Source organism: Acomys minous, assembly GCF_964271855.1.
Source record: "Acomys minous genome assembly, chromosome: 9".
Lineage (NCBI taxonomy): Eukaryota > Metazoa > Chordata > Mammalia > Rodentia > Muridae > Acomys > Acomys minous.
Window position 1 is genome coordinate 107,445,336 of NC_140490.1, and position 26,024 is coordinate 107,471,359.

Here is a 26,024-nt window from a genome sequence, read left to right on the forward strand (position 1 = left end):
ATTTCGTGTGGAATCTTGCATACCGTATACTATTGTAATCATTACCAGGGTACATTAGCATAATATTTTAGTAAATGCACTCATTCTTTCCCAAGTTCAACTAGTTTGACAATACTCAGAGTCAGTAGTCTTGTAACAACTTTGTTGAGAACTGGGTCTTCATGATTAATTTATTGTCATTTCATGAAAATTCAACCGCACTATCTAAAGCTGCTGCAGAAGCAGAAATGCACTGGCTTTGCTTTGTGTCATCTGAGTGACTTTTCTGTGTACAACGACGCAGTTCAAACAGAGCTCAATATATGATGCAAAGAAGAAGATAAATCATAAAGCTGGGATTCTAAAAATATCCTGTGATTACCTGCCAGCTCCCTCTGTTTCATCAAAAGGAAACAGCACATAGTCACAGAATACAAATGACCAAATCTAAGGCCCCGGGGTGCTCAGCGATTAATTTAAGGATGAGCCTTGGTTTCTGTGCTGTTTAATAACCGTCCATGGGAGTATTTTTTGGAGGGTAAGTGCACATGATGTTATCATTGACATTGGAAAGAATTCTTCACCAGTACTGAAATCTACCTTGCCAGCTTGTATTCCAAAGCACTGTTAAAGCCACACCTTAGCACAATGTAATCTTTATAGTTCCCCCTCAAGTTTCCAGAATATTCTTCATGAGCTTGGCCAGGGTTACTAAGAGTAGATTTTCATACACCTGAGCTATGGGAGTTGCAAAGGAGATCAATATCAAAGAACCTTCGGCTGAGCTACAGAGTTAAGAAGAAAGTTAAGAGTTCTTTTCTAAAGACAGAATTTATTCCATACTACAATATAATAATTATGATTTAAAAACTGAATAACAAATAATTACATTTTAGTTATTACAAAAGTCATTTTTTCTTTTTTCTTTTTTTTTAAGATAGATTTTTATTTCTAACATGCACAAAGTGCATGAAAACAAATAAAGGCTAAAGACCAAATGTTCTTTTATTTTATTTTTTAATTTTAGCCGCATTTATTTTATGCTGAATTTATTTCCATACCGTCAGTTTTGTTTTTTCAGTTTCTTCTGGGATATCTTTTTCTTCTGTGCAACCTCCTCTTCTGGCTTTGGAACAATTTGCTTTTTTTCAGTGAGGATCATCTCAGTGTGGCAGGGGGAGCTCATGTGCAGGTTAATCCGGCCATGGCTCTGTAAGTTCGGTGCATCTTAGGTGCCTTGTTTACCTGGACATGATCAATGACTAGAGTATCTACATCTAGACCCTTAAGTTGAGCATTACCCTGCATTTTTAATGTTGTCTGCACCAAAAATTCAGCATTCTTTTTTGACCATCAGCCCTGAGTCCAGTTCCATTGTTTGGCCTGGGTGCACCTCCCAACTCTACCATTATACCACTGGAATGGCACACATGGCTTCTTTAAAGTGCCATCTTTCAGACATTTGGTGGCTTTTTGACCCAGTTGACGCATACCCTTGATGGCCTGGGCAGTTTCCTGGGTGTTCTTAAAGTGAACATGAAGATTTGAACCTCTTAATTTGCATGATTTTGTAGGGTTTTATGGGTCAAGAGAGTAGTGAAGCTTCTTCAGAGGTCACCTCTTGCCGCTTACATGAAGAGCCCAAATGTTCTTTTGAATGATATGTAAGCATTCTCTATGAAGTTTGGCTTACTCTCATTGATGTCCACTCTGACTATGAAAGGTAGAGGTCCTCCATATTTCATAACTTGCTTTAACTCAGTTTCTTCTGTGTCCACTAGCTCATGACATTTGCTTCCCTGATTTATATTTAATTAGTTTCCAAATATCTCTGTACTCTGGGAAGATAGTAGTAGCTCCTTCACTTTAGCCACACATCTGAATTCCTGTTCCAGAGCTCTGGAGCTGGTAGGTGTTATCCTTAAGTAGTCCAGTAGGATTTTCATGTAAAATGCCAAGAGAAGTAAATTAAACAAGTAAAAAATGCTTTGATAAAACTATGCTTAAAGTGCTGAAGAGATGGTTCAGGATTAAAAACATATATCGCTCTTAGAGTGGACCTGTGTTCACTTCCCAGCACTCAGGTTGGGTGGCTAACAACTATCTGGTATATCGAAGGGCATCTGATATTTCTTGCCAATGCTTGCACTTTCAGGCACATGAACATATGCACAAAAATACATACGTACACATATAACCAAGACAAAATAAACCTTTAAGAAAATAAAAACTTACTGTACAGCGCAAAGAAAGGGTATTAAACCTACAAGGGGAAAAGACGAAGTAACATAGAGCCAGCCCTATTAAGATAACACTTGAAATTTCAACTGAGACTCTGAAAGACAGAGTGCCCTGGATAGATGCTCTGAGAGCAAATTCTTGAGAGATCAGAAATTCCAGCCAAGACTTTATGCCCAGCAAAACTATCAACCACAATTGATAGAAAAGAAAAGCTTTTTACACCACTTTAAAGCAATTTATATCTATACCTTTATAGAAGGCACTACAGTAAAATTTTCAATATGGAGAGATTAACTACATCCAAGAGGATACATGGGATAAATAATCACTGTACAGTAAATGAAAAGGGGTGGAAAGAATCCACACAATATCATCAAATAACAGGCATCATCATACATTGCTTGTTGATACTCTCAACATCACTGGTATCAATTCCCCTGTAAAAAAAAGACACAGAATAAAATATTAAATTGAAAGTCAATAACCATATTTCTGTTGCATCCAAGAAATGCATCTTAACATCAAAGATAGACATAAATTCAGGGTAAAAGGAAGGAAAAGTGTTGTAAGTAAATGGGCCCAAGAAGTAAACAGGCATGGTTAGTTTAATGTCTGACAAAGTAGACTTCAAACAAAAATTAATCAGAAGAGATAGGGAACTACACTACGTACTCATCAAAGGAAAAAAATCCACAAAGAGGTTATTGTAATTCTAGACAGTAATACACTAAAGCAAAAGAACCCACATTCATAAAAGAAACATAATCCTGACAAAAAGTAAGCAGAGAAAGGCAGGCGTTAAATAACATCACTAATAAAATGGGCCAATATTCCACCCAAAAACTAAAATCTAAATTTTTTTCTCAGGAGCTTATGAAACTGTCTCCAGAACTGACCACAAACTAGGACACTAGCTAATCTCAAAAGACACATGCACAGAAAAAACTGAAATAACACCCTGCATCCTGGTGAACCACCACGGGTCAGAGCTTGAAACCAAGAATAACAGAGAGAACAGAAAGTTTACAAACTCATAGAATCTTAACAACTTTGTACCAACTGAAAACTGGGTCAAGGCAGAAATTAAGAAGAAAATTAAAAAATTTTCAGAAGTGACTGTAAATGAAATCACAACCTAACTAAACTTATGGAACATAATGAAGACAGTTCTAAGAAGGAAGTGTCTACATGAAAACCACTGAGGAGTTTCCTTACCAACTTAGTGGCACTACTGAAAGCTCTAGGACAACATGAACAGATACACTAAAGAAAAGAAAGAAAGAAAGAAAGAAAGAAAGAAAGAAAGAAAGAAAGAAAACAAAAAGGGAAGATAAGAAATAAAAGAAAAACAGGTAGCAAACAATAAATTCCAGGTTGAAATCTGAAATCAATGAAATAGCAACAACAGCAGAAAGCAATACAAGGAATCCATGAGATGAGGATGATGTTCCTTGAGAAAACAAAATTGATAAATTGCTCAGTAAAATTAACTAAAATACAGAGAATGAAAATTCAAATTAATGAAATTAGAGACAAAAACGAGGCCATTACAATAGACAACAAGGAAACACAGAGAATCATAAGAGTATACTTTAAAAATCTGTATTCCTCTTGGCAACCTGCTGTCCTTCCTCTGAGTGCCACCAGGTCTCCCCCTCCAGGGGACATGGTCAAATGTGAGGCACTAGAGTACGTGAGAAAGTAATATCCCACTCTCCACTCTACTATGGAGAATGTTCTGTCCATTGGCTAGATCTGGGTAGGGATTTAAAGTTTACGGGCTGTATTGTCCCTGGCTGGTGCCTTAGTTTGAGACTTGATACCCTATGAGCATATACAGGGGGAGGAAATCCCCCTCAGGAACAGTCATAGGGAAGGGGAGTAAGGGGAAAATGGGAGGGAGGGAAGAATGGGATACAAGGGATGGGATAACCATTGTGATGTAACAAGAATAAATTAATAAAAAAATCTATATTCCATCAAAATAGAAAACCTTAAATAAATGGATAAATTTTTATATATATAACTGAAAACTAAATGAAAATTGAGGAAGCAACTTAAATAGATCATAAAGCCCCTAGTGAAATAGAAGCAGAAAATAAAATCCACCCCCCAAAGCCAGATATATTCAGTGCAAAATTCTACCAGACCTTCAAAGAATTAGTACCTATACTCCTTAAATTGTTCTATGTAATAAAAATGTTTGTTTCCTAATTCTTTTTACAAAGCTACTGTAACCCAACACCAAAACCATAGTCAGATGCATCACAAAGAAAAGTATAGGACAATTTCCCCTTAGATGCAAAAATTCTCAGTAAAATACTTACAAACCTAAGAACACGTGAACTATTATCCATTATTTTCTTCATCTGAGCAATGAAAGGATGGTTTAGCATCTATAAATCAGTAAATGTAATCCACCATACAAAGAGACTAAAAGACAAAACCGCATGAGACAGAAAATACCTTTGACAAAATCCTAAGTCCCTTCATGATAAAAGTCCTAGAGCCACAAGGGTTGTAAGGGATATGCAACAAGGTGGTGTCAACCTAAACAGAAACACAAAGCAATTCCACTACAGTCAGGTACAAATAAGGATGTTTGCCATAGCTAGTCAATACAGTACTCACAATTTTAACTATAGCAATCAGACAACAGAATGCTGGGAGTTGGAAGTCAGGTAGAAACAGGAGTGTTGCAAGCCAAAAAGTTTTATTACAGCAAGGCCAACTCGTTCTCCGAGGGAGTAGAAGAAAAAGCAGTGACTGAGCAATAGAAGAAGAATTCCTATACAGGTCCTTTGTAGCCTTCACAAGCAAGTGAGGGGTAACGGAAGTGATTAGTGTCAAGCAGTAACACGTTGTTACAGTTCTTAAGGTCATTGTTGTTGGCTGGTTCAGAGAGCCTAGTTTCTCATATCAGGTTGATGGGTTTTCAGAAGGTCTTTGTGGATTGTTGGTTTGAAAAAATAGTCTGCACACAATAGGAACATGAATCTCATTTAACCCAAGAAAACCAAGTACAACTATCATGACTCTGGGAACAAGTCTGGAATCTGAACCGTAGGAAGAGTCAAAGCCCTCTGATGATGTAATCTATATTAAAATTAATAGCGAAGGCATAAATGGGGGAGTCAGCTTTTACCCATTTGAGCTACCTCTCCAGCACTGATGTTTTGTTTTTATTTTCCATTTTTAAAGTTTTGGCTTACTGATTTTTTTGTCTTGTATTTTCTGTTTTTGTTTTATTGACTTTTTTCTGTTTTTATTGACTACATGTAAAATAAAATTTTCCTTAAATATGAGGTCTGATTGTTGCAGAAATTTTTCTTTTCTGCCTGAAAATTTCCAAGGTTTTAACATGAATAGTACTGATTTGAGTTATAGAATATGGTATTGTAAAAATATTTATACATCAATCAATAAAGAAAATAGGCTTGATAATCTTCCATATATCCATCACCCAATCTCAATTACATAAGCATCATCTGTGTGCACACTGCAAAACTTCAGCTGTACAATATTTTTTGCAATTCCATGTCTATTTCAGACACATCATTATCACGCCTAGAATCTCAAAAAATATTTTTAGATTAAGGATTTTAAACTAAATATAACGTATATAATTGTATCTATAAATAATTGTATATTCACTACTAAATTGATATTTCACAAATTTGACATAATAGTCCTATTTACACCTATGTTGCCTCATGTTTTACAAATTCATGCCTTTAAAGACAAAATTAGGATTCTACACTATGGCTAAAAAAAATACCCTGTAATTGTAAGATAATGCTGAATCAAAGAAAGAAGTGTAACTTTGGGGCTAGAGAGACAAGTCTGCAGTAAGATCATTCACTGATATTTCAGAGGACACAGCATTTGTTTCCAGGAGCCACACAGCAGCCTACAAACAGCCATTTGTAACTTCAGTCCTAGAAGAACTGAGTAGACAAAACATCCATAGACAAAGAATTGTTTGAAAAGAGACATTCAATTTTGAATAACCCGGATTTTAGTTCCTACTTCCTATTTATGTGAGACTTGGTGGTTATATAGAACTCATTTATTTCCATTTTTTAAGTAGGATAAACTTTTTTTAAAAAAGGATGTTCCTACTGAGAGCATCAGAATTTAAAGAAATATGAACATATTTATAAATTTTTAAGTTCTATAAATAATGTCATGAGTAGGAATGATATGGAATACTGCTAACATCTCTGGAAGTTTTTCTCCACTACTGACTAAAGAATTCCTCTGCTGAGAGCTTATCAGGAGGCCTTTTCACAGGATAAGGGGCATATTTCAATCTTGGCAGGTGCTTGCAAAGAAAATGATCTAAGCAAATACCTAGCTGATACTTGATACTAAGTGAAGCTGATATTTCCATCTAGATTTCAAAGACCGATGATCTATTGTATTAAATAACCAAATAAGAAACCTTTACTGCTCTTGCACTCACTCTCACTTTCAAATATAAGAGAAGCACTAGGAGTGTGTATATATATATGCATGTGTGTGCATATGTGTGTACATATATATGCTTTATTTTATTTTCCATTTACCTATTCTTTCAAGTTTTTTTCACATTTTCATAAGCCTTTTATTAAAGTCTTATGGTGGCTTCTAAGCTTACCAGCCAATTTTAGTTGCTAAGATACTAGTGATTAAGAAGTGATGACAGCAAATGTGTTGTCTTTTTTTCCTTCATGCTTATCTAATCATTACACTAGATTTATTGATGAGAAGCTGGCATTAATTTATCTTAGTAAAGAAGAAACAAATAGAAATCAGAATGACTGGGCATCTCAACTGAGCCTGTGCTACAATTTGAAATGTTGTAATGTGAGACACCTGTTGTGGTTTCCTGCCCCACTTCCAGTCAGTTTCAATAAATTGAGATGTAGAAATACTTATCTTGCTAGGATTTTTTCAAACCTGAGTGTGTAGACATTCATTCTTGTGCATATGTGCTTACACATATATTATTATAAACATTTTTATCCTTTTTGCAGTAAATATGGATTGTAGTTTTGAAATAAAATTGCTTGTTAAAATGATAAAGAACATGGATTTGTCTTTCCTCTCTTTTAATTCGAGTGATGTCACACTCTTAAATGATTTCTTTCCATAAGTGATTTTTAATTTGTTCACTTTACATCCCGATTGTATCCCCCCCCCCCCCAGTCCTCAGAAAAGTAGAGCTCTCCGCCCCTAACATCTGACTTCAGCCTATGATGTCTTATCTGGACTACCTGTATCCTCTTCCTCTGTGGCTGGTAAGGCTACCCTGCCAGAGGGAAGTGATCAACATGTGACCACCAGAGTCCATGTCAGAAGTTGTCCCTACTCCCCATATTATGGGGCCCACGAGGTGACTTGGCCATCTATCTACTACATCTGAGCAAAGGTCCACAGCATGCATGATCTTTTGTTCATGTATCAGTCTCTGAAGCACCCCTTCCTCTGTCTGAATTTGTTGGCCCCACTGGTCTACTTGTGGAGCTCCTGTCCCCTCCAGGTCGTTCTGTCCCTGAACACTTCCATAAGACTCCCTGCATTCCACCTGGAAGTTTGGCTGTGAGTCTCAGCATCTATTTGGATCCCCTACTGGGTGGAGTCTTTCAGAGGACCTCTATGGTAGGCTCTATCCTGTTCATTCTCTTCAACTGTTTCTGGTGTCCTAGCATTCTCTCTAGGGTCCTCCTTGTTATTCAGTTTCCTTAGGTTTGTTTATTAGAGAATTTATCCTGTATTATGTGGCTACTATCTGCTTATATGTGAGTACATACCATGAATGCCTTTCTAGGTCTAGGTTACCTCACTCAGGATGATCATTTCAAGTTCCATCCATTTGCCTGCAACTTTCAAGATTTCTTTGTTTTTAATACCTGAGTAGTAAATGTGCCACAGGTTTTGTTTTTGTTTTTGTTTTGTTTTGTTTTAACACACAACCATATGACACAGAGTACTCCTACTTTTCATGTCTGCTGATTATCTGTGTTTTTCTGGTGATAAAGGCAGTAACTTTCTTTCTTTTTTTTTAGAATATTTTTTTGAAAATTATTTTATTTTATTTTTTCCGTATACATTTATATTATTACACATATATACACTAGATCACCTATAGCAAGAAGAACCATGACACAATCAGGAATTATATAAATGTTACGTTCTTAATGTTTTCGCTATTTGTTCTTGACAGCTTTGAATAAGACATCTTTCCTATCTTGGTGCATCTAAATTTCTGAATGTAAATCAATCTCCATCACATACTGTTATTATCAACTTAGAGCACCTATCTAGACCTAAAAACATCTTAACCACTAAACAATTAAGCTTAATTGTAAAACTAAGCTTTCTGGTCTTCAGCTCCCTCAGAGTGTTGAGAAGGAATAAACTTAGCTATGTGAGTATGCCGCGAATGCAGGTTAGTAGCTTTCTAAATGAACAGATGACAGACAGTTTTCTGCATGAATAGTCTCCCAAAACTCTCTATAATGTTGGAGCATCTTCTTCAGCCTTCTGGCCTAATATGTTTGACAGACATATTTGTGAGGCACGAACTGTTGAGGACTTGCTTAACCTGTCTTGGCAGAGTTTGGCTGTCGATTCTGCCTGCATCCAAGCTTGCCCCTTTTTAGGCAGAATTCTGTCTGTGGTAGAAATACGGACATTTTTTGCCTAGTTTACCACATTAGAAGCCATCTCCATAAGGCAGTTCTTTGATGCTCATCGTCCTCTTTGAGGTAGGCTGGGTGTTGCCAGGAGCTAACCTGTCTCAATGTCAATGTATCTTTAAAGTAATAAAAAATTTTAAAATCCATATTCTGCATGTCTCTGGGGTTTTTGAAGACCTTATCTTTCTATAGAGTCATATCTATCTGCTGTACCTAAGATGTATATTGTGATAAAAGTAGACTATCGATTGACACGACCATGATTTAATTTACTAATATTTAATTTGTAAAACTATAAATGCTATGAATATGAAAACTTTATCATGGGTTGTATAACAATAAGAGAAGAGCCACTGACTATGTTCGATGTTAACCTTTATAGTTAAAGAAATTATAAATGTATAAATTAGAACAAATTTTAAAACATTTCTGCTTCTGCAGATACTGTAGTGATCTGATATTTTGACTGAGTTTATAAATTACCTTCAAAGTTTGAGATTTTTCTGAGTTCTTTTTAGCAACACATTGGAAGCTAAGTCCCATTGATGACAAAAGGAAGGTACACATGATAAGATCTTGACAACTTGAACAAGCCACCATTAAGGAAGAGCTAGCTTTGGTAAGACTTACAGTATCACCTCACATGACTCAAAGTATAACAAGATGGCACATCATCTGGGCAGCTTGTCTATTCAGCTACTTACTGTAGATAGTCTTTGGGGTTCCTGAAAATATTGTACATCACCACTTTTTAACACTAGCTTTCCTATTTGTGACTTTTGATTGGGATGCAGACTGTGTTAATAAAGGACAGACAGGATGCAGGACTATTAATAAAGAACCTGTAAAGAGTGTCTAGAGCCCATGATAAATGGGATGACAATAGGCAACAAAGTTTATGTTCAAATTACCTCTTGGTAGATGTATGCAAAGTTTTAGAAAATACGTTTGAAATTGTAGAAAGTCAACATTTGTGACCCCTGTAGTAACTAAGATACAGTCAGGCGTGCTGCTGATGCCACAGACTAAATATACTTTTCTTGGTGTGTAGAAAAATTACCTTATGAGGCAGGAAAAATTGTCTAGTGACCATAAATTATTTTTCGGAAACATGAGCTATGTAATGATGAAAAATGATGACTTCTGATTTGACTGTAATAAAAGATGATATAGAGGGAAAACACTTTGTGTGATCAGTCTGTCTGAGAAGTTACTGCATATTTGTGATATAGTGAGCATTAATACAAAAATCAAAACAACAAAATCTTTACTTGTGAGACATTGTTTCGATATGGAGCGTTTTTCCTTTTTTGCACATTTTATTTTATCTTTAATAATTAAAAACAGTTTGTTCTAGTTAATAGGGGAATAAAAAGACCATGCAGATACTTGCTCAGCCCCAAGCTCTACTTAGCTCTTATACAGATAAAATAGCCATTATGAAGTGGTTTTTTTTTTCAAGTAATATTGGCTATAAGTGCACATTTTGTTTCTGCTTAGGTCAACAATTTTTTTGTGTGTGTTCTATGTTTTTTTTATTAATTTATTCATTTTACATCCCAGTTGTTAGCCCATCCCTTGTATCCTCCCATTCCTCCCTTCCTCCCACTTCCCCCCTACTCCCCTCCCCTATGTCTGTGACTGAGGGGGACCTCCTCCCCCTGTATATGCCCATAGGGTATCAAGTCTCTCCTTGGTGACCTATTATCCTTCCTCTGAGTGCCCCCCCACCCCGGCATCTCCATCCAAGGGACATGATCAAATATGGGGCACCAGAGTTTGTGTGAAAGTCAGATCTCCTTCTCCAATACATCTTTTCAAATATTGACTATCCAGAAGTATTTCCTGAACATGCTTTTGAATGATATTTAATGTCCCATTACTTGATGTGTGTGTGTGTGTGTGTGTGTGTGTGTGTGTGTGTGTGTGTGTGTGTGTGTTTTCGAGATAGGGTTTCTCTGTGTAGCCTTGCTGCCCTGGACTGGCTTTGTATATCAGGCTGGCCTTGGACTCACAGAGGTAGGACTGCTTCTGCCTCTTGAGTGTTAGAATTAAAGGCAAGTGCCACTCCTCCTGGCTGCTCTTAATTTTTATTTATTTTTTCACTTTACCTGTGTGACATATTCTAGTTATATGGCTCTAAGTATTTCAGTTCATTTGAACATTTTTTTCTTTTTCCAATTGACTTTTTAACCTACTCAATGGCTCCTTTTGATTGCAATTTCCGTATGGCATTTGAGTTCTTAGGTTCTTATAGTTAAATTACAAAAAACATATCAAAGTTAATTTTCTATGCAGTGGTTCTATTGTACACATTATTGTCTTTATATTCTCTATATAACTGTTTTGTTCTTGATCATTTTGATTGACTCTGATTTTTTATTAATTTATTCATATTACATCTCATTTGTTAGCCCATCCCTTGTATCCTCCCATTCCTCTCTCTCTCCCATTTTCCCCTTACTCCCCTCCCCTGTGACTGTGACTGAGGGGGACTTCCTCCCCCTTTATATGCTCATAGGGTATCATGTCTCTTCTTGGTAGCCTGCTATTTTTAAGTGGGTACTTTTGCTCATTTAATTTTGACATATATATATATATATATATATATATGACATACACACACTTCATTATCATTACATTTACCCCTCACTACACTCATTTGTCCCCTTCTTTTTCCTGTACATTTCTTCTTCCCAATTAGTTTTCCTATAGTTGTGCCATAGGGGACATATTTGTGTGTCAGGTTGATGTTGTGAGCAGAGTCTACAGGTGGGTGAAACTAGTAATGAGTTTCTCCCATCACAGCTTACATGGTATCTTTTGGCACAATGGATGCTATCAGAGGGAGGGATTCTCCGGTTCGCTGCCCATCTGATTGCTGTGTGTCCTATAACCACATTGGTTGTGTCTTCTAAAAAAGGATCATGCCATATAATTATGATGACCAACCAAGAGTCATATAAATTAGAAGGGAGTCTCTGGGGCTTCTCTGGCCATAAATTCATTGAGAGAAACCTGTACAAAGCATTATATTTATGTAAAGACCGATGACATCTAGAACAGCATTGTTTGGTGATGAAGAATACCTCCGATTGGATAAAGTATTGTTTTTATATTTTTCTTATATCCCTGTGTTTTCTTTTCTTTTCCTTTTTCCCCTGGCCTCCACATTTCTCCCATTCCATTGTTCCAAACCTTATTTAAACCATTACAGGCTATGTTTCCGCCTACTTTCCTATTCTATATGTTTTATTATCCTGCTTCTTTATCAGCCCCCATGATCGTTTGATTTCATGTTTTTTACAACACACACACACACACACACACACACACACACACACACACACTCCAATTTTAATATAGAAATCTGTAAATTAGGAGCTAGGGTCCTCACTTAAGGAAGAAGGTACATTATTTGTTTTCTGGTATCTGGGCTACCATTTTTTTTTTTCATTTTTTTCCCTTGTAGAATTTATTGTTTCAGTTTGCTTTCCACTTGACTTTATTTCATCTTATCAGTTGGGAGATTAGGATATCAGAGTTATCACCATAGTGATACACCTAAGATAATTAACTTATAAAGAGAAAAGGCTTTACTGTGTCTTATAATTTGGGGGATTCTAGGCTATGATCCATAAGCTCCATTGCTGTGGGGCACACAGAAAGTTATATTGGAGGCACGGAGCAGGACAAACTACCTTCCTTCCTTTTGGGACAAAGGGTCATGATTCCATTGTCTCCTTCAAGGGAGGGCACACTTTTAGTAATATAGGACCTACTACTAGGCTGTACTTCCCAAAGGTTCACAGCCATTTTCTAAAGAGTTAACTTCTGAGACAATCCCTGAGCACCTGGGAGGACTTGAGTAACTCCACCCAAGGCAGTGCAAGCACTAATTCAGACATCTTCTTCCTAGAAAGCGTTGCCTCCTCCATTTGTTGAACTCCCCAGACTGTGTCATTTTTAGTCTCCTGTGGTTCATAGGCAGTGGGGAAATTCAGACTCGGCTCATGTTTCATCCTACTAAAACCTAGCAGTGGGCTCATTAGCAAACCACTCTCTGAAGCCAATGCACTATTGGAGAAACAAATCTTCCTATTTTGGATAATGAGAACAATTTTTAACACCTCTTGAAAAATATATACGTCCCAGGAAGATTCTACAGGGGCGCTAATTAAATAATAGTAGAAATGCTTTATCAATATACTTGTATATGGGAAATAGAAAACCACATTAGCTATATTTAAATATTTATTCTTATTGTCTACCATAATCTTGTTAGACTTTCCAAAATCATCTGGAGCACTCATCTGCTGTTCATCCCACTTTGTATACAATTATCTTTGCCTTTTTAAAAAAATTGGAAGTCCCTGGCCAAAAGCTTTTTAGATATGAAAAGGAATTTCATTTCAAAGGCATTATATGCATTTTAAAGGCTATAGTTTTCTCATGGTGGAAAATTGTCATGCTTGAATAATTCTTTGTCATTATATAAAAAATAATTTACAATAATCAGAATTCCCTAGGAAAATACTACCATTTAAAATTACTAAATGCTAGTAGTATTTCCATATTAAACCAATATGTTTTCATTTAATATGCATATTTGATAACATACTTTCATTCATGAAGTGTATTTTTAATTACTTAATAAATCTGAAAGATTAAATAATATTTACTAATGGAATAAAGACAACAGGACAAAAATTAACATCATCCCTATATAATAACCATTCTAATATTTTGAGGAGCCATTTTAAGATACTTAATTCGCAGACAGAAAGACACACATACATGTGCACACACACACACACACACACATACACACAATTTCCACGTAGTACATATGTTATGAATTGTTACTTCACTAAATTTTCTACTCAACATATGTTCTATACTACATAGAGAACATTTTAATAATAGATTCAGGAAAAATTATAATACAAATCAACCTGAGGGTAATAGCTGAGGTATATTGAGCATACAGATAGAAGACATTAAAAAAATCCCTTATGACAATCACTCCCAAGTTCATCCCTGTGTAAATACTACTACCTATTATTTAGTTGCTTTCCATCTATTTATATACATTAAATTATCAGAATTAAGTCTACTATACAAGGTGCATTGTGTATGCTAAAATTAGAAAACAAATGCAGACTGTCACTCAGAATCATCAACTTGATGAAGAAGAAACAGAATTTAACATGTTAGCAGGGCATGTAGAAAATCACAGAGTACTTCCTGGGATGAGAATGGGCAAACACTCTGGAAGAATGTTAGTTGAGTACAGTGTGTAGGAAATGAAAGATACATGTCTGGTGTATTTTTTAGACTTGAGGAGGGATGGAAGAAATTCAAATCTGGTCAGTAGTTTTAGTAAACAATTTTAAGAGAATGTTGAATTATTGCTAATGATGGCAGAACTAAGTTAAAGTTAGCCCAATTAGTGAAACACTTGAACTCATGAAAAAGATGGTTTCACTTAGGTTCATCCTTTTCTGTGACATGTACTCCTTATGTTACCAGACATGGCTATATCATATGCCTTCCTTCTATAATGGTGAGATTAGATATTTATTTCAGTAAACACAAGTATGTTTTAATTAAAATGTCTTCTGAGAAAATGGAATGTCACATTTTAAAATAGAATTTCTAGTTGCTATGGTAACTAATAAACTGTCCCTATTTATTCAAAGTAACATAAAAAGCATATTTAAAGATGATAAATCATCTCAACATAGGCTGGCTATTACTTAGTGATGTTAACTTGAACTATATTAATAATTAGGAGATTGTTTCATTTGAGAGAAACTACAGAAAATGAAGAGAAAGGGGGGATAAAATGGAAACATCTTTATAAAGCTTGATGGGTTACCTGGAGAAAACCATTTAGCCCTCATTTTACAAAAGTTTCTTTTCAATATAATCTTTTGAATTTAAACCATCTAATCACAATATATGGTCTGCTTTCTCTGGTTCTGTGGAAGTCTGCAAGACACTAAAGTATAAGTGTAGCTCAGTGACAGAAACAGAGTAAAATGTCTGACAACTTTGGGGATGTAGGCATCTTTGTGGAAATTGTCTGGGGGAAGACTTTTTAATCACTGGGAAAAGTCAAATTGGTAGTCATGTTATAATATTTTATTTAATACACAAAATATTGTTAGAAGCTTCTTGATAGTTTTTGAATGATACATATCATGTTCCTACTTACATGATGCGAAATAAACACCACTACATCAAGAGAAGAAAAGTTAGGGCTAATATTTCGTCATGGGCAGATGAGGTCCCATGAGGCCCCGCCCCTCTCTAGGGTCCTACAGAGAAGTTAATGGTTTTAGAAAAGGGTGTTGTTTTCTTCATAGGTTTGCCCTCTGGAAAAAAAAATAGCCCGTGCACCAGTGGATAAACTTCAAACCATGTTTGGGCAAAAATACTACAAGTTAAAACCAGCAGTATATATACAAAAAGGAGGCATGAAAGTGGGAAAGACCTTTCTGGAAAGACAGTTTTTAGTGGGAGAAGGAGCGAGTTGGACAAAGAGCAAGAACAAGTAAAATTTACCATATAAATGTGTGAATAATGACGTCAAGCAACAATGAAACATAAAAGATAAGGGAAGGCAGAAGGTTCTGGTCAAACATGCTTAAATTTTAAGAAAACGGTTAGCAGAAAACATCTAGGGTAAACTCAGAGCCTATTCCAAGGCTTATAGCTATACACGTATTTGGGGAGACACCAGGACACCTTCTCTCTTTTGAGGAAGCTGCGTGTGCACTATATTATGCTGGCTGTTTTTGGCACCAGTTTTCCTTTGTGCCAGATGGGGAAGTAGCATCCATTATAAATGAGGAAATGGTTTTAGGGATTCTGGCAGAGAACCTGACAAATCTTGGGTCTTTTGGTTGTTTTTTTTTTTTTTCCCTTCCCTTTTCAAATTTAATAACATTCAACAAATCTTATCTCACCATACATAAAATTTATAGAGTGTATCACTAAGGATAAAAATTTTAAAGCAAAAGAAATCAAACTTCCTTTTTTTCATTCGCATATGCTATGTGAGCCAAAGTAACGTAAGTTTTTTTTCCCCGATGAAACAATGACAAAAATTGTTAGAGGCTCTCTGTATTATTAATGGTGCTTTATTCATTATGTACACTGAAATATTCTGTTGTTTTTGGCATGTACTCTCCCATGCCCATGTACTGGAAACATATATATGGAAAGAATATAATTTTGTTTTTATAGTCTTCATATTTCCTGGGGTACTAAGAAAAATTATAATTTTCTTCATTTTTAATGTTTTTTATTTTAAAGTCTATGTATGAGTTTTTTTTAATATGACACAGACAATTCTCTTTCTTTCTTTCTTTCTTTCTTTCTTTCTCTCTTCTTTCTTCCTTTTTTTGAGACAGGTTTTCTTTGTGTAGACTTGGCTAGTCTGGACGGGCTTGTACATCAGGCTGGCCTCAAACTCACAGAGATCAATCTGCCTCTGCCTTCCTGAGCACTGGGATTAAAGGTATGTGACACCATGCAAGGCTACAAACACATCTCAATTGTAGCTTATTTTTATATATTATGTATATTTATTTGGTGTGTGTGTATGTATGTATGTATGTATGTATGTATGTATGTATGTATATGTGTGCTCATACCATGAAGCATGTGGGAAGATAACTTTGAGGAATTGGTTCTCTCCTTCTACCACGTGGGCTCAAGGGATGAAACCCACTGAGCCATATTAATTAATATTAAAATCATACCATATGACATACAATTTTAACCATATATTATAGATATTTCCAGCACCATATAATTTATAATTAAACACTGAACCAATGAACATGAATAATTATGTGCTTAACCTGTAGATTCACATAATAACCACTTTTCTTCTATGTACTTATTTGACTTTAATATATCAGAGGAAGTACTAAGGCATTTATGAATTATTTGAGGAAAAGATTAATAAGAATTCAGAGAAAACAATTTTAGAAAATGTTACAATATTTGTTCACCACATGTGAGGCCAGTCCACACATTATTATAGTGTGATATTTTTTTCTAGATATAATACTGTATAATTAACAATTATTTTTATGGGGCTAGAGCGATGGCTTAATGGTTTTTGTACACTTGTTCTTCCAGAGGACCTGAGTTCAGTTCCCCGTGATTCACAACAGCCTGTAACTTCAAATCCAGGGAATTCAACACTCTATTCTGTCCTTCATGAGAACACACACACACACACACACACACACACACACACACACACACACACACCCCTCTACAAAAATAAAAATAAGCCTTATAACAAATAGTTGTTTATGTCCTAAAGTCTAAAGTCAGTCTATGAGTTACGGGTCAAAGCCATGTGCTTTTTTTTCAAGACATCATAAATTCCAAATGGTTTGTATTTAGCATTGAATCAACATTGCCGTATGGGTTGGATTAAAGTGATTGAAGAACAGACTCCTTCAAGGTCGTTTTTGGAGGATATTATTATTCATCTACTTGTAGTATTGATAGTCTTGGACACAAAGCCTGGTGTAATTCCTCTACGTCTTGAATCCCCTTCCATAAAGTACTGTCACTACTATGTTCTGTCATGTTGACTCTCAAACTCTACTGAGTGCATTTTTTGGAACTGGATTTTATAAGCACATCTTCTTCACTACATATTCTTAATCTCATAAGGAATTTCATCAAGTGACACTAAGCTACAAGGTTTAGATGTACAAGGCAGGTGTTTGATGGTAAAATGAAGGACTCTTTTCATATCAATTTTCTCATTAAAGTCAAATTTCTCTCCACAAATATTTGATGATATCTTTTCCTAGAGAAATGATTACCCACCAAAACTCAAGCATGATTAAAGTTATCAAATAACAATACAGTAAAAATTTATTAAGCACAATTTCACAGTTAGACCATTACTTGAAAGAAAATGGGTTTTCACTTAAAAAAAAAAAGGCCAGTGTTCAGGTTCACACAAAAGGCACTGCTAAGAATACAATATTTGTTGGTCCTTCTTAGAGATATGAAATACAATTAAATATTATCTTTATAGTAACATACTGATCTCAGATGACAAATGTCAGGCCAAGCAATATTAAAACAATCTATCACATTAAAAAGCATTATGTCAAGCTATCGACCAAATCCACATTTCTGCAATAAATAAGTTCTGAGCTCTTAGTCGTACAGCTTAGAATCCTGTCTCTTCATAAGCGTTATCTGCTCCATACAGATAACCAGTATGCTGGTTCTGTCTGCTAATGACCAGAACTCCATTTCCAAACAACAGATAGGCTGCCACCCAGTTGAAAGGGAAGGAAAAAAGTAATAACAGTGGCCAAGCTGATTTGCATGCTTTGTAATGTTACCAGCTGCTGTTCAATAATAAATGAAGTCATCACTTTTAACAATTTGGAAAATAAGCTAGAATAATTATGTTTTCAATTTTGATCCAACTGAAAAACAGTTAATGTGTGGGAACGTTCTCACAACTTAAGCAAATTGAAGTCCTCTGATGAGTAGGTCAAGTGGCCTAATTTATTTGGTTTATTGATATATGTGTGTATATAATAGTATATATAAATAAATAATTATATTACATATATCAATAAGTTTATGTATATATGAGTGGATATAAATATGTATGCCATCCTTAAGTGAAAAACACATTAGAGGGCTTTAAAGAGATGCCAGAATAAAACTCACACAGCTCCATAGCCTGACATCTGGACATTACATTATTTAATGGTAGTGTTTCTGGATTTATTACTAATTTATGAAATTGTTACATATGACTAAAATGTTTCTTAAACAGTTAATCTCTAGCCTGCTCTATTAGTACATTAATGTTACCAGTAGTACATAAAATATTAGCATGAAGGCTGATTCTACATTGTCCCCATTTACAACACAAGGAAACTATCATGTGTTGACTCCCATTGAAGCTCTGGGCTTCTGTAGCTTTTCTGATTCAGAAAAGTTCTTACTCCTGAAACATTGATTTCCTATGCTGTTACTATTAAATTAACTATTGGCATAGAACAATTAATCGTTCCACTGATATTTGATTTCAGGTATATTGTGGGGGTAGATTCCTGTGAGTCTGAGGATAGCCTGGTCTAATAGCAAATTCTAGACCAGCCATTTTGATATTCAAGAGACTGTTTCAAAAGAGGCGAGAGTATTATCAAACAAATAAATTATTTAATATGGATATAACATAGCAGCCCCAACAAAGTATTATATATAGTTATAATTAAAATATTCCATAATATATCATTAAAAGCCCCTCATAGGTAATATGTAATATTAATATTTTTGATTACGTAAGCTAATGGGTGAATATCACAGTACAGCTATTCAGGATCACAATACACAAATGTGACACTGTGGATATGAAGGCTGTGTAACGAACACAATATACTGTTAGGTAAGGTAAGTGACTTCTGTGTACATGCATCCCAAATTACATAAAGCCTTATACTCAAAGGAAGGCAGCATAAAGTACATATATTTGATTTGTATTAGTACTTTCTGGAGAAGTAAAGAATGAATAGCTACTACTGGTCTTCTTGTAATTAAGGGATATAAAAGTAAATGGAGCATACTGTTATTCTACAGATCGAGCTTTGTCTATAAAAGGGGGGTAGTTGGTAAGAACACGCATCTCTAATTCATTTTGAAAATCTAATGAGTGGAGGACCCCTCAGCACAGAACTTGTGACACATAATAGTAGTTGTATTTAATATATGATAGCTAGCTTTAAAATATTAGTGCCTATATGACAGAATAGATAGGCTCTTTTATAACTAATACAACTTAATGAGAAGAAATTACAATAAAATGTGAAGAAAATGGAAATGGACCAACAAAACAGGAGATGCAAAAGAGGAAATACCTATGTGTGTTTAACACAAAATTTGACATTGTTATTTATTACGAAATATGACAAATATGTACAATATAGAATATGAGAAGTGGTTTTATACTTCACTGATAGTGATTTTTTAGCTTTTTTTCCAAGACAGTGCCTCTCTGTGCAGCCTTGGCTGTCTTTGACTCACATTGTAGACCAGGCTGGCCTTGAACTCACAGAGATACTCTGCCCCCCCCCAAGTGCTGGGATTACAGGTGTGTGCCTGACTGATATTCTAATTTTTTAGCTGCAGTTATAATATTACTAGTCAATTTGTATCATGCATCTTAGTGAATAAACTGAATCCAACATGCAACCAAATGTGAAAACGCTCTAATGAGGAGATTCTCACATAACTAACAGTTTATTACATACGAATCTCACATGCCTAAAAACAAACTCCATCAGCCATTTGTAACACAAAGGAAAATCCTTCCAAGTTTAAGAAAAGGAAGTAGATTACTCTTCAAGTTTGTAAAAGATCAAGTCTAGAATGAAGATTATCACAATAGTAAGTATTAAATCGATTGTACACACTGTCTGCTTTTCTTATCTGTCTATATTTTTGTCCTGTTGGGATAACTATTACTATGATAAAACATCTTAACCAAAGGCAACTTGGAAAAAGACGAGTTTCTATGGCTTATACTTCTACATTATAGTCCATTACTGTAAGAAATCAGGACAGGAGCTCAAGAAGAGCTGGAACCTGGAGGTAGGAGCCGATGCAGAGGTCAGACAGGTGCTGCTTACTAGTTTGCTCCTCATGGCTTGGTCAGCCTTTGTTCTTATACAACCGAGGGCCACAGGTTCTGGGATTGCACCACCCACAATGGCTCCAAACTGCTAGTTAAGAAAATTCCTTATAGCTGGATCTTATGGAGGCACTTTCTAAATTAAAGTTCCTTCTTCTCAAATGACTCCAGCCTGTGTCAGGTTGACATGAAATTAGCCAGCACAGTTTTGTAATACGTAACACTATAATCCTATAGAGATTTTTAAAATATATTTAAGTTGGCAGATCTACCACTTGATTCTTGGTAAATATCCCAAAGGGTTCTTGGATGTCCTGGGTGGAGGTGGTAGGGTGTCTGGGTTTGTAGTCATGATGGCTGGGTATGTAGAGAAGGTTGTGTAGTGTTGCACAGCCTTCAGAGATTCAGAAACACGAAGACAGCAAGAGCCCCACAAGATACACCTGGACCACTTGAACAAATTTCTGGAATAACACCCTGGTTGAAAAGAATTCCTAAGAGAACAAGCCAAGATTGATGCTACTGAGAACTTTGAAGATGTTGGATATGCTACTGATGGGGGATAACTAAAAATAAAATGTATGTCACTTGGAAGGGCCAATCAGATGAGAGGTCAAAAGTTAGCCCAGCCCTTGGAAGCTCTGATCATTACTGTTGGGTCTACTTAAGTTTGGAGGCTAGAATGGATGATCCTGTCCATGTCCACCTTGCTCATAGCCCTAAGGCATCATCTTCTCATGACACAGTGCTAGCTGCTGCTTGGAAGCCAAGGAAAGAAAAGACAGTCCCAAGCAAACCACACAGGGGACAAAAGAAATCGTTATAAATCATCTTCACTGACAAGACAAAACCTTCCCCTGAGCAAATAATTGTAGTATATCTGTTTGATTTTCTTCTTGTGTTAGAAGGAAAACCAAACAACCAACCAACCAACCAAAAACAAAACCTCTTTCTCTCAGGTTTTATTTGGACATTTTTTGCATAATTTATTTTAATATATTTGGCTTTTAAATTTTAAACAGCCAATGATAATTATGTGAAATAAATTATAGTTGTTAACTTACATCAAAAGTTACATTGACAATTTTCCATTGGCAACCTCTTATTTTGTGAATGTGAAAGATCCCCCACAGATAGTATTTGTTTGTTTAAATCAGGGGTTCTCATGACCCCTTTGACAAACCTCTATCTCCAAAATAACTTACAGGATGATTCATAACTGTAGCAACATAATAGTTATGAATCAAAAAAGAGTTTTATGGTGGGACTTACCACAACACAAGGAACTATATTAAAAGGTTGCAGTATTAAGAAGATTGAGAACCACTGGTTTAAACAGTTGAGACACAGTTCATGGCAATGTTTTGGAGAGCCCTGGTAACATTAGGTGGTGGAATCTCACAGGAGGAAGTGAGTCACTGGAGGACAGACTTGATGTTTAATAGCCTTGTTGAATTTCCTGTCTTCTCTTTGCTTCCTGTTTTTTTCAACACGTAAAGAGGTGTGAAGTCACAGCTACAAACCATGGAGACTCAGGCAACTATGCTTTTCAACTACGTTGAATTTTATTGCTTCAACTAAAAGCCCAAACACCTCTTTCTTTCTAAGGTTGCTACTTGTCACGTATTTTTTCACAGCCATAAAAATTCATTAATTTAAAAACCCAAGAGAAAATATAACCAAAATCATCTGAGGATTATTTTTAAAGCCTCAAAAGCAATCACAAAATAAAAGTAAACTTTGGCATTATATCTACATGTTAAACTTATAAATTGAAGTGATTACGAAGGGGTCAGCTCATTGTGAACTTCATCATTCCCTGGCAAAGGTGTCCTAAACAATATGTGTGAGGAAAGACGTAGCTCGGAGCAAACAAACAGTGAGCATATGAATATCCCTTTCTTTCTTTCTTTCTTTCTTTCTTTCTTTCTTTCTTTTCTTTCTTTTTTTTTTTTAATCTTCTGCTATGGACTGTGGCTGTAGCACTTTAAATGTCTGCCTTGATAACTCTGTAATAATGCCGTATAATCCTCTGTTCACCCACATTACATTTTTGTCGTGGTATTTTGACACGACATTACATACAACTAGAACAGAAATGGACATTGAGGAAGTGAAGTTCTTCCTGAGATAGAGTCAACCATGTTGCCTTTTGGAAGCCATGCGTATGGAGGAACTTGAAAGCTGTGGCTATAAAAGCCATTGACTGTTTAGAGATTGCTGGAGGCTAAGGATATAGGAATACTGACAGTGGCAATGACAGAGGAGGCCCAGATTATGTTTGAGGAAAATAGGGATTTTATCAGAAATCAAGCACAATCTAATGTTTTGCTAAGAGTTGATTCGTACTTTTAAGACTTGTGGCTGAAGAATCATCTGTGATTTCTAAGAGATCCATAACACTGAGATGAAACTACGTGTGCATCATTGGAACAGTAGGAACGTATTTCCTCAAGAACAGGACATGGGACCTGATACAGCTTTGGTCCAAAGGTACCAGGCTACACTACAAACGTACAATAGAACTTGGCAATGTAAGAGTTGTCCATGTGGTACATGTTTTGAGGGCATGAAGGGGTCAGAGAAAGCAGATAAGGCTGTACGGTAGGGTCAAATTGACCACAGAGAGTCCAGGAGGGGACAGAAGAAAAGCTGTGGTTCAAATAGAGCCCTCAGGGTACTGGAGAGCCAGGACTGTGGGTATCTTCCACAGAGAGCTTCAGTGTGGGAGCTCATCTCAGAGGGAATCTGTATACGCTACAAAGAGCAGAACTGGAAATTAATTGTAGCCCTTTGGAAAATCAAAAGAGCAAATTACATGCTTTCTAACATATATAGCACAGAATGTACATTGCTACCCCCAAAAAGTTAGAAAGGGAGTGTCGATGCCGCCCCCGTCTAGCAGGAAAGACACCAACACCCGGAACTCTTCTCGTAGCAGTTTATTCAGGATCCTTGACTACCGGAGTGACCCTGGGAAAAGCTCCCACAGAACCTTTATAGTGTGCCTGGTCCTATCAGAGACTGCCACGTTGTCGCTCTTGGTTGGTGCGTTCGGATCACGCCACCTCACGCTATGCCTTCAGGCATGCGCATAAGGGGGCTTGCTCACTGCGCATGCGCAAAATGGGCGCATTGCACCGGGGAAGCAGCAGGGGGCGATGCTATCTGTGGCTCTCCACAAAGGAGCATAGCAAAAAAAAAAAAAAAAAAAAAAAAAAAAAAAAAAATAGTGGATGAAGGCAAGACTGAAACCCAGGAGGGCACACTGAATAAGATCTGTAAGCAGTATTCCATAATAGCAATTTTCCTTACTTATTTTCTTTTCACACAATATTTTCATGTTTTCTGGTTTCCTTCTGTAAGGGGAAATTCTCTTGGTTAGCTTCAGCTCTCAGTCTTACACAGTTTAGAATCATATTCCCAGCAGGTTGATTACATTGACTAGTTTGGCCTGTAGGCACTTCGGTGGAAGATTTTCTTGACTGATGGTAGGTACAGGAAGACTTAACTCACAGTGAGTACGTAGGATGGTCCCTAGGTCAGTGAGCCTGGACTACTTAAAAAATGGATGCTGAAAGTGAGTTTTGGAGAAAGCTAGTTGTGGTCCTTCCTCCACAGTCCCTGCCTAGGATTTCTGCCCTTACTTCTGTTAACATGGGACTGTAAGGAAAGTAACCTTTTTCACTGGACTTAGTGCGATAGCAACAACAACAATAAAAAGAAAGTGAGAACAAAAGCTAAATAGCCAGTAATTTTAAAAGTTTCCATTTTTTTATGCTTATGATATTTTTGGCATTTGAATTCACTAAAACAAAGGCTATGCTGCGTTGAAACATGTAGAAAAATATGCAGGCATCATTTGGTTGATAGAGAATACAAGTTCATTTTCTTTTTTTTAAATTAATTAATTTCTTAGTATTTATTTATTCTTTATTTTGTATACAGTATTCTACCAGCATGTAACTCCTGCATGCCAGAAGAGGGCACCAGATCTCATTACGGATGGTTGTGCGCCATCATGTGGTTGTCTGGATTTGAACTCAGGACCTTTGGCAGAACAGCCAGTGCTCTTAACCTCTGAGCCATCTCTCCAGTCCCTCATTTTTATATTTGAAAGAAAATGGGATTGTGTATGAACACTAAGTCAACCTACTTGATCACCCTATTTACAATATGCTCCACTGGACAAAATAGCAATAACGACCGTTAGACATTTAGTTTTCGTCACACTATTTTAGAGTAGTGAAATGAACTGCTTTGTGGATAACCAAAAATCTTATGATAGCAGTGACCTGGAGGGTGGCAGGTTGCAATGGGAGGTTTATTTGGACATCACAGAAATTTCACATAGGATGTGCATGACTGGGAAAACAGCCAAAGAAATAGCACATTTTATCCACACACACCCATTAATTGTAGCTTCTAGAAGAGAATGTATCCAATATTATTGGTAGTCTATAGGTCATTGAATGGGCTATTAAACATTCAGTTCAACCCTAACAAAAAGGTAACCAGAAAATAATTTGATCTTACTACTTTATTGAATTCACGGTAAGGCATTTTAAATATTGGCTGTCTTCAACATTAAGCATAGCTGGAAAGTAATCACTAAACTTCTGCTATGTTATTTTCTATGAACCATCTCCGGCCATCAAAGAGTGTCGTAAGGTGCATTTTAAGAGTGAGTACAGTTTTGGAACATTTATTTATCAGGAAATACTGTAATAACAACAAAAGAATCAGGCATTTGTTGCTGACAGAATTCTCTTTTATTTAGAAAGGAAAGTGTTGTGTGTTGGTGTGTGCTATGGCATGTTGGTAATAAGTGTTGTGTGTTGGTGTGTACTATGATATGTTGATAATATGGTCTCTAAGTTAGATTTGTTTAAATTCTGTTACTTTGGAGTTGATTTACATTTCTTTCAGTTATCTTACCAAACTAAGTGATTGCTTAAAAAAGAAGCAATAAATATCAAGAAGTAGCTCACAGTACTGTCAAGAAATGGCAAGTAGAGGGGGAAAAACTATTTCTGACAAACTGTTTGCAATCTCTAAGCCTTGGTTGTGAGAATAGAGCTTAGTTGTTCTCCACAACAAAAACAGGCTGCCTGTCCTTAGTGTTAAGCGTGTATTACTAGTAGCTGTATCAGTAGAGTAGCATGCATAAATCATGGAATGGCTGAAGGAGCTAAATTACCAAAGCAGAATACCACTGACACATGGTGACATGGTTGATACTCAGTGTTTTGTTGGCTGAGTTGAGAAATGCCTAAGAGATTACTAAACCACAGCTCTAGGTGTGTTAGCAAGGACCCTTCAGAGATGACTAGATCGTGGGGGCTCAGATATAAAAAATGACTTAATTTATTGATTGCTTAAAACTATTACTGGCCCCCTGAGAAGGGATGAAACTGTAGAAG

At 36.1% G+C, this 26,024-nt stretch overlaps 1 pseudogene across 1 annotated transcript; it reads right to left on the reverse strand.

Annotated features, from left to right (window-relative positions):
* Positions 1-1,017: 1,017 nt before the first annotated feature.
* LOC311605926 (large ribosomal subunit protein uL22-like) lies at positions 1,018-5,103 on the reverse strand (annotated as a pseudogene). Its single transcript has 3 exons — positions 4,953-5,103; positions 2,617-2,657; positions 1,018-1,581 (listed from the first exon to the last, which is right to left on the reverse strand). The product of its transcript is annotated as a large ribosomal subunit protein uL22-like (transcript).
* Positions 5,104-26,024: the final 20,921 nt, after the last annotated feature.